Source organism: Agelaius tricolor, unplaced genomic scaffold (assembly GCF_023055355.1).
Source record: "Agelaius tricolor isolate 1412-34295 unplaced genomic scaffold, bAgeTri1.0.p SCAF_15, whole genome shotgun sequence".
NCBI classification, from domain to species: domain Eukaryota; kingdom Metazoa; phylum Chordata; class Aves; order Passeriformes; family Icteridae; genus Agelaius; species Agelaius tricolor.
Window position 1 is genome coordinate 9,042,986 of NW_027269275.1, and position 12,670 is coordinate 9,055,655.

At 43.0% G+C, this 12,670-nt stretch overlaps 1 protein-coding gene across 10 annotated transcripts in view; it reads right to left on the reverse strand.

The window, feature by feature from the left end:
* Positions 1-12,670, reverse strand: part of ZNF423 (zinc finger protein 423) — a 281,081-nt gene that overhangs the window by 8,009 nt on the left and 260,402 nt on the right. The window lies entirely within an intron of this gene.

Below are 12,670 nucleotides of genomic sequence, written 5' to 3' on the forward strand. Positions count from 1 at the left end.
CACACGCTCCTGAGAATTTCACTCAGAAATGCAAATTTATCAGCATCCTTGTAGTCTCCAGTATGCCATGCACAAGATCAAAAATAAGCTGAGGGAAGAACCTTACACTTCCTAAATATAAAGTGAGAGGGACAAATTACTGTTGTCAGAAGTGCATGAAACAATAATATTTTTAGAATACCTTCACTACTGCCTCAGCCCCACTGTTACTCCCTGACTGGATTCCAGAGCCATTTCTGATCCCAAGAGCAGGAAATGGTTTGCAGGACCCCAGCACAGTGCTGTGCTGACAGTGGTGCTGCTTTGACCTGGGCTTGGCCAGTCCATGTTTTCCAGGGAAGCTGGTCCCACAGTCACTGGGGTCACAGCCACCCCTGCTCCTCCACGATGTGGCACAAACCCAGCATGCAGCAGCACCGATGCCCTGTGCCCCTCTGAAGTGACCCTCCAAAGCTGTCCTTGACAATGCAAATACCCACCTCCAGTCTGTTTTCAAACCTAAGCTACAGCAACCAGAGAAAGCATCTCCTGCCCACAGGGACACTCCTTTGCCCGTGCTACACCAAAAACCCCAAAGCACACCTCAGTGCTGACCTGTTTCCAGTCTGCTTACAGGTCCTACTCAGGGAAGCAATGTTTCAAAATAATTTTCAAGAGGTAAACCATTTTACAGGAATCTTTCTTAGGTTTTCCTCTCAAGAGCATGAAATTGTTGATTTCTTAGAAACCAATCCAAATCTGATCTCATTAATCCCTCCTTGATCTAAGGTAAATCATATCACATAAGCCAGTTAATTGTTCACTTCTGTGAGGCCTGGAATCATCATTGTGGAACATGGTGTGACTCCTCTAAACACCAAATGATTTCCTGGTTGGGTCTTTATTATAGGACCAGAATGGTGTCTTTTCAAAACAAACTTAGAGCAAAAGGCAAACACTTTATATAACACCTTTAGAAGTTAGAATGCATAGGGCAAAGCTTCATTGAGGGGCTGTTTCCATGGGAATATAAATCAACAAAAGCCAGGAAATTGAGAGTTGAACCTAAAACTTGCTCTGCTGTTCTCTGGTATGGCAAGGGTCACTGAACACCCTCTGATTAGTTTTTGTTGTTTTTCCCCTCTGCACCAGCTAGGTATTCCTGGTATTAATGACAGGTATATAATAATTTCTGTCTTAACTGTGAATTTTAATGCAAATTAACAGGGGCAGGTCTTACATTCATAACTTCATAACAGGTCTTACATTCATGGCAACATCCTCCACTGAATGATGGGAGCTGCAGCTGATCCAAGTTCCTTGGGCCAAGTGAGCAAGTGTGGACAGCCAGACTTGACACAAGCAGCACCTGCCTGCAGTAGGACCACAGCCCTTTGACCACTAATTCCTTTAAGAAGCAGCAACTAAAGTAAAATTCCCTCTAATGGGATACTGATCTGACAAATTGTATTGCCTTGTATTATGTGGATACACTTTTCTCAGGGGCAGATAAATATTCCTGTCACATGGCACCCACACACTGCTCGGGCTGACAAAACAGCTGGTCAGTGACCTGTTGCCTTGGACATAATGGTTGTTATTGCTGGTTTCTAATTTCAAAAGGGGAATAAAAATCCTCCAATGCAAGTAGCTCTGCTATAAAATAGGAAGGCCATAGTTACAGAAGTGCTTTACATGCTGCCCCATTAGTGTAGATGGCACCAGCAGAGCAGAAATCTGCAGACAGGGCTGTGCTTTGCCCACTGCCACAAGGAATTAACCCTGGAGGAGCTAGGAGTGTGAAGGAGCCATGCCCAATTTGTTCTTATAAGCAAAAGAGGGGACAAAACATCACCAACATGAGCCTTTTCCTCGAAGACATCACAGGACAAACCAGGAAGGCAACATTGCTATGGTATGTGTACAAAACAACTGGGTTAAAAGGGATTTTCCAGCCATTGCTACTCCATTACAACAGCGTCACTGGTCTCAGGAAAATATGCTTTTTAACAGCAAGATGCCACATCTTAAACAATCCTGATTTCATGCAAAGACTAAGAGCATGTGCCAGCCCCAAAGGAGGCACATTTTTCAGAAGTAAATACGTTCTAAACAACTTCACTGCTCCTTTTGGAGACACAGTAATGTAACACACAGATGACATATGCCATACACAGCCAAACCTCAATGCCCATGGCACTTTATTCAGGTTTAACTGTGCAGCAGAAAAAAATGAGGAGGCTGGGTGGTCAGGCAGGAGCTCTCCCCCAGGGCTGGCACAGTGTGGGCACTGCTTTGGCCATTCCTGCTTGGTGCAGAGCCACGGCAATGGGGGTCTGGGGACAGGCTCTGCATGGAGGTGACCTCTGGGTGTCCATACTGCCTGCCCAGGATGTGGCACAGAAGACACACAACACACTCTGCAGTGCATCAGCTCGAGCACAGCTGAGTGATAAGCTCAGGACTGCTGCTGCCAAATCTGGTCTGGCTCATGCAGAGCTGGGGTGACAGAGCCTTGCTGAACCCAAGCTGACCTTGCACAGAGCCATGAGCTGTCTCTACACTGATCCCATCAGCACATACCATCTCACTCTGTCATCTAGATTTTTCCAACAAAGCCCCATCACCTTACTGAGGATAGACAGTTTAGTATCTCATAAGTTATTCCATTAACATGAAGGGAACATTGGTGATTACTGCCCAGGTCGGGTCATTGCACATATACACTCCCCTGCACCAAACACTCCCACCCCCTTCTCATTTTACATAAGCAGTACAGGCACAACATGAAAAGAAGCTGTATTCTGAATTGTTTTTCCTTTCTCCTCTGGTCAAAGGGAGGTATAAAACTACTCTCAAAATACAGTGTTAAAGCAGGGTATAATTAGGCAAACAGTATATGATTGAATGTACTTCTCTGGAAGGAACAACAGAAGAAGCAAACAGCAAGGCTGTTCCAGGCTTTTTTTCAGATCCCTGGGCTGGACTGAGAATACTGACAGCCTTCCTGACAGGAGCATGGAGGTGCAGGCAGTGACAGCCCTATACACACAGCCAGGTGCAGAAAAGCCAGTAGACCACTGAATTTCTGACCATTCCTTATCCTTTTGCTGTTCTCAGACCAAATTTTTTTCCTGGCCGCTCATCATGCTTGCTCCATGTATCTGACCTCACAGAAGAATGAGAACAGGTAAGGCAGGAATTAATAGGAGTTTCTCTTACAGTCTTTAAAATCCCCCTGGGAAAATCGGCCCTTGGGGTGGGGTCACAGGGCAGGACCCCTATCCTGAGCTCTCTCCAGCAGCCAAGGCTGCTGCTCCTGCTGCCTTTCACTGGCTGAGGAGATAAACCCTAGGATTACACCCTAAATCTCTTACTCTGGAAATCAGGGGTACACACAAGGGCTTTTAAATTTCTTCATGAAATTATTTTTCAAATTCCTTCTAAGCAGTAAAAGTGATGGGGCCTCCACCAGCACCACAGCAGTAGGCAACAGCAGTACAGTATCACTCCAGGATTTCCTGTCTGGAGTCTAAGCTTCACATCTGAAATACAGCACACACACAACATTTGTATGACAGAGGAAACACAAGACGCTTGCCACACATTTATTATCTTCCTGGGGAAATGATATAGAGGACAAAAGAGACTATATTTACTCCCTCCCCAGCTGCTTTTACAATCTAATAATTTATTTCTCCTGGACATAAATTTCAGATTTAAACGAAATCCCTGAAACCTAAAGATGCCACATGGTAGAGGCTAGGGCAGTATTTCTTTCTGTTTTGGAGATGGAGTGCTTAATGCATTGCTCAGTTAACCAGAAGCCTTAAAATTTAGTGGGGCGGGGGTGGAAAGAGACAAGCAATTAGACTGTGGCAGACCCTAGATGCAAATACAGGTGACTGTGATTACTACCTTCATACACAGAGTTAAAAATATCTGGTTATTGAAAATTATTTTCTCAGTCCACAGGGGTTTATCTAGGTTTAGGCTGAGATGTTTATTTTTTCTGCAGCAGCTGTACTGGGGATTCTTTTACAACATTTTCCTTACATAGAAGCTATATATCATTCATGTTTCTGAAATCTGAGGCGATTTCTATGATGTAAGAAATCTCTGCAATTAGAAACAAACATATCTTTTTTCCAAAAAATAAAATGAATCTCCAAACCCTTCAACGCAGCAACTAAGATAGCAGTGCTCTTAGGGCAAATGTAAAATTCCAGGGCATAAATTCATGTTAACTGCTACAAATATATCCATCTGTTCACAGACTAACTAGTGACTGAAACTGATGAGTCCATTGAAATGTAATTTTTGAGTCCACTAGCGTCTGTTCTCTTCTAGTAATAAAGTAAATGCTTTTCAATAACTCTGCTGCTTTTCAATGCCAATTTCCATTTAAGTAGGCTCAGGTTCTCTCTAAAAAAAACCCCCTAAAATTAAAATAGCAAATGCCTTTTCTTTCCAAAGGTCAAACTCAGCTTTTAAAGAACATGCAACATTTCAGCAAGGCAGAGAGGACAAAACTCCAATCAGATAAATGGGCTGTGTAATGATTGAGAACCATGGCTGCCTCAGGTTTCTGAATGGGCTGTAGCATAGAATTTGGCACAGACTGATGTTGAAGCTTATATCTCTTTTACTGCAGACAAGAAATTCACTGAAATATATAAATAATGAATGTGGCTGGGGATCTCTACTGGTACTACTGCTGGTTCTGCAAGATGCAGGAGCAGAAACATACACTGCTCCATGTTTTTGTTATTAGGGAATCCTTGTTCTCCAACAATAAACACAGAATATTTTATCTGAAATGGCTTCTGCAGCACATCTAATATAAGTTTCAGCTCTCTAGAAGTGCCAGCAAATTGCAGAAAGATAAGTTACAAAGACGTACCTAATTTGCTGTGATGAATTGTGTGCATGCTTCAGTGATCAAAACTGCAGCTGAGACCTATTATATTTAATGATCTAGACATTTCTTGTGAAAACACTCAGGCATATACTGTTATGTCTGGACAAGCATCCCCACTTCAGTCTTTCCAAGCAAACGAAGAGACTGAACTTCTAAAAGGATGCTGTACAGCACCCTCGATGAGCTCTTTAAAACTGAGGCTGATCAAGCTCCACTATTTTCTTTAAATAATGCTTATACCCTGCCCTTTCCAGTGCAGCATCCCTCTTGCTTTGAAAAACAGTCAGTTCCTCTGGATGCTAGCGACACTTACAGGAGGCAACGGAGCTAGTCTGTGCTCAGACCCCAAACTATGCTCCACTGCAGCCACTACAGCAGGGGAAAATCAAAGGGGCTGGATCAGACATCTCTTCCCACCAGCAAAGAAAATCTCTGACAAGATATTTCAGAGAGAAAACAAAAGAAAAAAAAATTATTTGTCTACATGTTACACAAGCGTTCTGTTTCTATTTTAAGGGCTCTGCCCTGCTTACAAAGGCATGTGCTCCCCAGCCCGGCAGGGCCAGGCAGGGGTGGCCGCTTGTGCTGTCCCTGAGGACGCTGCTCCTGCACAGCCAGCTGTGCCATGGCCACGCTCACAGCCCCTGTGCTCACAGCTTATGGCCCCTGTGCTCCAGCCTCTCCACACAGCAGCAGGAAGCAGGGCTTCCTACCACCCTCCTGTGGGGACAGGGATGTCACCTTGTGAACACGTGAAGGTCTTTGGAATGAAAGGTCTGAGGTTTCCAGGGCTTTATGTCTGGCTCCTCCAAAATTGTCCAGCATGGAACAGGCTATATTATTCAACCTTGCCTTTCCGAATTTACAAAACAGAAAAAAAAAATCAGAAAATGTGCTGATAAACTTAATTCATTCATGGTTATAAGAACCACAGAGATCTGCAGAGAAAATCCACAGAATTTTCTTGCTATACACATCCAGGAGCTCATGCTCTCCCTCTCTGGTCAGTCTGAACCTCTTTCCATCACTCATTGTTCAACAAAACGCAGCAAAACATAAACACGTGCTTTTGACTCTAGAAATAAGGATTTCAAAGTGCTGAAATTTTCATTCACCTGAGGAGCTGCTAAATACTATCACAGTGGTAATTTGTGATAGTGTGGTAAAGAATGAAGAAAAGGTATTTGTTAATTGTTGACATAACAAAATTAATTTTCCATCCCTAAACTTTTTCTCATCTCTCCTGTGAGCTCTGATGCAATGTTACTGACTGGCACTGCTGAAATGCCAACTTGCATTTCTCATCCTTAATTTCTCTCTAAATGTCATTAGTAATTGTTATTGCCAGACCAGAGAGTGCAATCTGGTCTTTCTGAGAGAAAATCCATTTCTCATTTCTTCTCCTGTGCTTCCTCCTTTTGGTCAGGATGGATGTTTAACACAGCCCGTGTGCTCTGCTGCCATGAGGAGGGGAATGCATTAATGTATCTGGAAGTACAACATTGCTGCTTTATTTATTTACATATAGTATGCCTGGATCCTTATGAATATCAAATTGTATATTCAGAAGGGTCTTCAAAGCACATCTTTCACGAACACTAAGAAGTCTTAATTGAATAAAGCTAACAAGTAGGCGAAGGGAACACCCTTTAATGTGTGCATACAGACTCCTCTCTGGATGCTTCCATAATTTATCCTTTCTGGTGGGCAACAATGCTGTCAGATATATATTATATTATATTTTCCTCTCTTTTAGTCAGATAGAAAACAAATTTCTTTTGTGAGATGTGTAAACTAGTCTAGCTTTAGTCTGGATTAATGTATCACCCTCATTGCCCCAAAAAGTAAAAGTGTTTTCCACCACTAAGAGGTGAGGTGAGCTTATACACCTGTGTGCAAAGGGAAACCTGCCAGTGTAAAAGGCTGGCTCCTTGCATATCGCTATGTATTGAGCCAGAGATGTGTACAGTTATGTGCAGCACCTACAAATTTGGACTCTGGTCCTTAGGGGTAAGTAGCACCTTGGCACATTGGGTCAGTTTCACAGAGGACTCTGTGTCACGACAGACCTTTAACAGACCTCCCCATAATCACCACATCTTACACTTCCACGTCTGCATTATATTTTGTAACGTATATAAAGGAATTAATTCAAAGCTAAGCTGCATTTCCCTACCCCTTAACTAAAGGCATCTTATCTCAAAATAAATAGACATTTGAACATTTCCAGCCAGGAATTGTGCTTTCAATAAACACAATTGATGCATATACATTGTCTCTTGGCGGCTTACACTCCTGCCCATCTGTTGGGATGGCATGGTGCCTGCGCAAAAGTTGGTTGGACCCTTGCCCTAGGGCATAGATGACAGGCAACGACGGGTTTAGCTGGGCAGCCTGAGCAGCAGATCCAAGTGCCATCTCTGCTGGAGGAAGCCCCGTGTGTGTGCCAGCCCTGCCACATTGCAGCGACATGCCTCCTTACACTTGATCACACATGTTGACACTTGGGTGCGCTTAAGTGCATTAATGGCTAAAACGATGCCTTTCACCTGGCTCCCTGCTTTTTTTCCTCCGCTCTGCACGGCTGCTGGGTTTTCTGCACATGTTAATGTGAAGTTGTGTGCACTTTGTTAGCCAGGGCCAGCTACGGAATGGCCCTAATGTTTAAGAAGTGAAGGTGGGGTTTTTGTTACGGGCCATGCCGCTCCAGCGCCAGGCATATCTTCATCTCAGGTGAGAGATCTTTGTGCCTCTCACTGAAGAGACCTCAGACAGGATAAAGATGCAGCAATATATTGATCAGAACCATCTGTCCAAATGAAAATGTTACACCCTGGCACTACACCACACACAGAGCAATTCAAGATTTCTGCACCCTCCTTTGTTGCAGCAGAGGTGGCCACACAAAGAGGCCACGTGGTCTGGATTCCATCACTGTCCCAGCAGCCCCAGCAAACACCCCCTGCCTGTGTGCAGGGGAAGAAGGTGCTGCCTGACGAACCACACAGGGGTGAGCATGAGCAGCCCCTGCTATTACATTAACCTCTGTGGATGTCAGGCCCAGGAAACCTCTGGCATTCCCTGCACAGAACCCCAACTGCAGCTGCTGCAGACCCAGCACCAGCCCCATGTAGTCTGCAATGAAGTTTCTTAGCTTTGGTCCTTACCAGAGCCTGGTCCTAACTCTAAAGTTTCAAACAGCCATATATTCCTCCTCCTCCTCCTCTGAATTTAAACACACACAATGAAAACCAGAGACCTTATAGGTAAAAACTCTTCCCTGCTGTGAAAACAGATCACAGATAAAACTTGTGGTTTTGCAGTCCATAAAGAATGTTCAGGCAGGCAGACTCAACATGATGGGTATCTGCCTACAGCACTTTTAATTTTTAATTATTGTTAGTTATAATTATCTGACTGTGTCTGAATGAAACCCAGCAATATGGCTGGAATAGATTTTGGTAGTCTTGTAATTTATTAGCTTTGTAACTACTAATAATTAAAATTTAACAATACTCCAAGCACCACAGCAACATTTTTTTAAGAAACGCTAGCCAAATCTGCTAGGATAACTGACTAGTCATTTTCACAATTTTAAAGAAGGAATGACATTTTTAAAATCTAAAAATTAAAAAATAAAAGTATAAAAGAAGGAAAAATAGCTAACAGGTTTTTTAAAGCCTATCAAAACACAAAATCCAAAGATAAAAGATCTGTTTTAAAAGAAAAAAAAAAGGATGTTGCAGAAAATTAATTCCACACATGGTTTTGTGTATGCTTTGTGTGAAATTTAAAAAGAGCTTGTGGTATGTTTTCAGTAAGAAGCTCTTGGTGTTTGCCATCTAAGCCACACTAAGTCCTGAAATACAGCAAAAGTTACATCAAGTGAAAGCACTGCCTTGAGATAGAGCCACATTTCAGGTCCCGTTTGTCCTGCCATCCACGCACTCTCAAGGAGAAACATTTTCTGCAACTTCCTCAAGATACCATGGAATTGCCTTTCTCTCACTGCCTGAATGGACACTGGGGCACAGAAACACTGAGATTCTGCACTGCTGCAAGCACAAGGCAGGTTGGAAGCAAAAATTTACTTCTACTTAAGTAAGCTTTCTTATACCCCCCGAAAGTAGGTAAAGTCCATTTTTCAAATAGGAGCTGGAGATATGGCTGGGTACAGACTCAAAATTGCTGAAGTCTTTCTTCATTGCTCCACTGGTGGTGAAGGGAGCCCTTGGACACAGCCCTGCAGACTCGCCTGCGGGCAGGTGGCTCCCAGCCAAGCCAAGGGGCTCTGGTTCCCCTCCGTGCTTCAGGGACACTGCTGTACCCAGATGGCCCCAAGGACCACTGGCACAAGCAGCTGGACATGTGGCTCCCCACTGCCCTGCTCCCAGGGAGGCCAGCACAGGCACAGAGCAGCTCCTGTGTGTCCCCCGCTGGGTCACATCAGACCACGGGGCAGCTCCTGTGTGTCCCCTCACCTGGGCAGGTCACAGCCCTCCATGTCCTCACAGCCCTATGGTCTGATGTGGCACATCTAACATCAAGCTGATACTAAAAGCAGACTTAAAAAGAGAAAACCTGCTTAGGGCTTGATCTGCTGTAATCAGCAGAAAGAATCCCAAGGACTTTGATGTGGACCAAATCAAGCCCCTGGAGGACATTCATGGTAAATCATTATTAATATAATGAGTGCAATTTCTGTGCAGCAGCTCATTCCTGTTTATGGATATATGAAAATTGCTAGCTTTTCACATAAGATAAAATGAGAGGGGAGACAGACCACAGTGCTAGCCAATGAGCCATAGTAGCTCCTTTTGATATGTGTACGTTTAAAAAACTGGGCATTTCAAATGACAGCACATTCCTCCAGTGAAGCTCTCTTAATTCAGTGGTTTGACATATCTCCAAATCTGAGCAGAAAAGAAAGCCCTTTATTCATATCAGGCAATAAAACACCTGAACACCTGTGCTAGGAAAGACCTGGCAGGTACCCTGCTCCCTTGGTACCTGGATTATTTGCGCATTGTTTATTACATCCCTTGCCTTAGTTTTCATCAATTGTAATCATTTAGGAGGAAACAGTATGATTAACAGTACACAAGCAAACAGCAGGAATTAATCCTTTAAATACAAATACTTCACCGGTTATGTGATGGCTCCTTGGAAAAAGCAGTGTGGTAAAAGAGTACACACAAAAATCCTTCTCAAGTTTTCTCTGAAAACCACTGCTCAGTCACAATTTGCTTAGTACAATTCTCGATGCAAACACCTGAGGAGGGATCTCTCCTTGCTGTGAATCACACCACAAATATAACTCTCAGCACCCATTGTGTGTCATCATTTCTGACCCATCTTTGGGGCTGGCAGGGTTCCCTGCTACATTTTAAATAGCAAAGATCAAAACTTCACTTGTCAAAGAGCAAGCTCATCTGCCACATCCGAGTGCCCATGGCTCCAGCTGCCTCTGAGGAGCTGGACCATCAGCTCCCAGCACAGCTCCTGGAGATGGGGATCTGTCTGAAAGGGCTTCTTCTGCCCTGCATGTGAGGAAACCCCAACCCTCCACCTCTACACTTGTTTCAGTGAGCATGTTGCAGCAGGGGGAATGAAATGCCATAGCCTTGGTGTTTTAGATATAAGCTATACATTCACCCTTTTTCCAGGAGAATTTAATGATATTCATAGCTGTCAATTGTACAAAGTGAGGATGTGAAAAACACAGAGCTGCCAGCCTTTCCTCTTCTGCCCTAAGGGTGTGTGGGGTTATCACACATACTCTTTCCTTTGTGTTTCATGCTTAACCTTCCCGTGTTTTCCTCCCTTATTTCCAGTGAGATAATGTAAGCAGTTAAGTAGCATTCTGTTTTCTTTTCTTGTGGCAATATCATCAAAGTAACATCACTGACTCATTGCTCCAGATTCTCACCAAAATTCCCACCGTTTATAAAGCAAGTTCAGTTCCTTGGAGCGTTCCTAAGCCTTGGTTTTGCAGCTCCATCAGATGGTGTAAACTTCAAAGCAAAATCCTATATTAAAATACAACTACTAGTTCAGCAGCACAAAGAGGGTTTGATCACATCCAGAGCATTAAGCTACCAAAGCACTATCTGCACCAGCCACTAGAGGTATATTTACAGCAGCATTTACAGTTTCTCATCATATGGCACACACATTATTTAAAAGAAATGTTCAAAAATCAGCAGGGCTAGTTCATGCTAATCTGTGACATCTCTAAAAGTTACCTTTTCCCTTTGCTGCCTGTCATTTTCCCCACCTTCCATGTTTTTCCTGCTTTTCTACAAGCACCCCACTCTAAATTTCTTCTTGAAATAGTTGAATGCTCAATCTTTTAAAATGTATTTTCAGTGGTTTCACTTGAAAATACAAAGAAGGAAAACAGTGCGTAGGTTCAGGTTTTGATACCAGTTATTTCATGCCAGTAGGAAAGCAAGTTCAGAACTAAACAGTCAAATCCATCAAGCAGAGCCCCTTGATGGAGGCTGATTTGCCCACATAAGATAATTGCACAGTTAAAGACACAGAAAGGTTTATGCAGATTTAACCCCAAGTAGCAGTTGAACAACTGGTTCACTAAAATAATACTAAATCTTCATTACTCAACAAAAATATAACCAACAGTTGAGGAATTTAGAGCAGGCAGCTTACACACCAGAAACTAATGAGATAATCATGCCAAGGCAAACTGGTTCAGAAGTCTTACACATTTCTAACTGATTTATACACACATATTGTGTCCTCCTTGGCTCCAATATTTGCATTAGTAAATTTCCTGGCACAAAGTAAACACACATTTCTGAGTCACTACTGAAATAAAGACTAAAACTGTGCAGCTAAGTATTGCATTTTCATTTAGCCAACATCATTCAAAACTACGCATGTAATTGTTATGAATTATTATAAGCAGAAAAATTTTGAGTGTAGAAAAATCCTCCGTAAAAACTGAAAAATTACAATCCTAATTTATATGATTAAAGCTGACATTTGCAGCAATTGTGCAATGCTTCAGAAAACTTCAGAATTGAAACACTATGTAATTAAAATCTGTAATTGCAAAAAATAGGCTGCTTAGACTATAATTTAAACAGGTTCTCTTTATTTGATCATCTGATTCTAAAGGTTAATGCAGTGGCCTAGGAAGCCAGTATTCCCATTTTAATTGTGCTGGCATTTTGACCAAACACCACTTTAAGGGAGATATGGGAGGAAAAAATCAAAGCTGCCTTTGCAAGCCACTGCTGCCTTCATAAAACGTTCATAGTGAGAACACACAAACCCAAAATCTGCTGACTTTATTAAAATATTAACAAGGTATAGTTAAAACTTTTGTACACTTATGCAAATCAGGTCGCTAGAACAAGGGAAAGGCGGGATCCCCTGGGAGAAAAAAAATATAAAATCAACAAAGTGAAAAGATCAGCCATCCTTCCACAGCATGACAGCACAACACAAGAGGCAGCAGCTTGGGAATTCAGCAAGATAAATAAAAACCCTCCAAAGTTTAAGTAAGTCATGGTTTATAAAGCTAATACATTTAAATGAGGCATATGGTACCATTCTATAAAAAGACTGCCTTTCCCAGGGGATGGGAGGGGTGGTGTTGGTGCCATGCTGCACAGGTGAGATGGGTGTGAGGAGGCAGCCAGGGTGGGCACCTCCCCACGAGCTCTGTGCCAGGGCAGGCTCTGGGCTCCACTGCCCAAGAGGAGCCCTGCACACACACATGGAGGTTCAGGGTCTCTGTGGGTT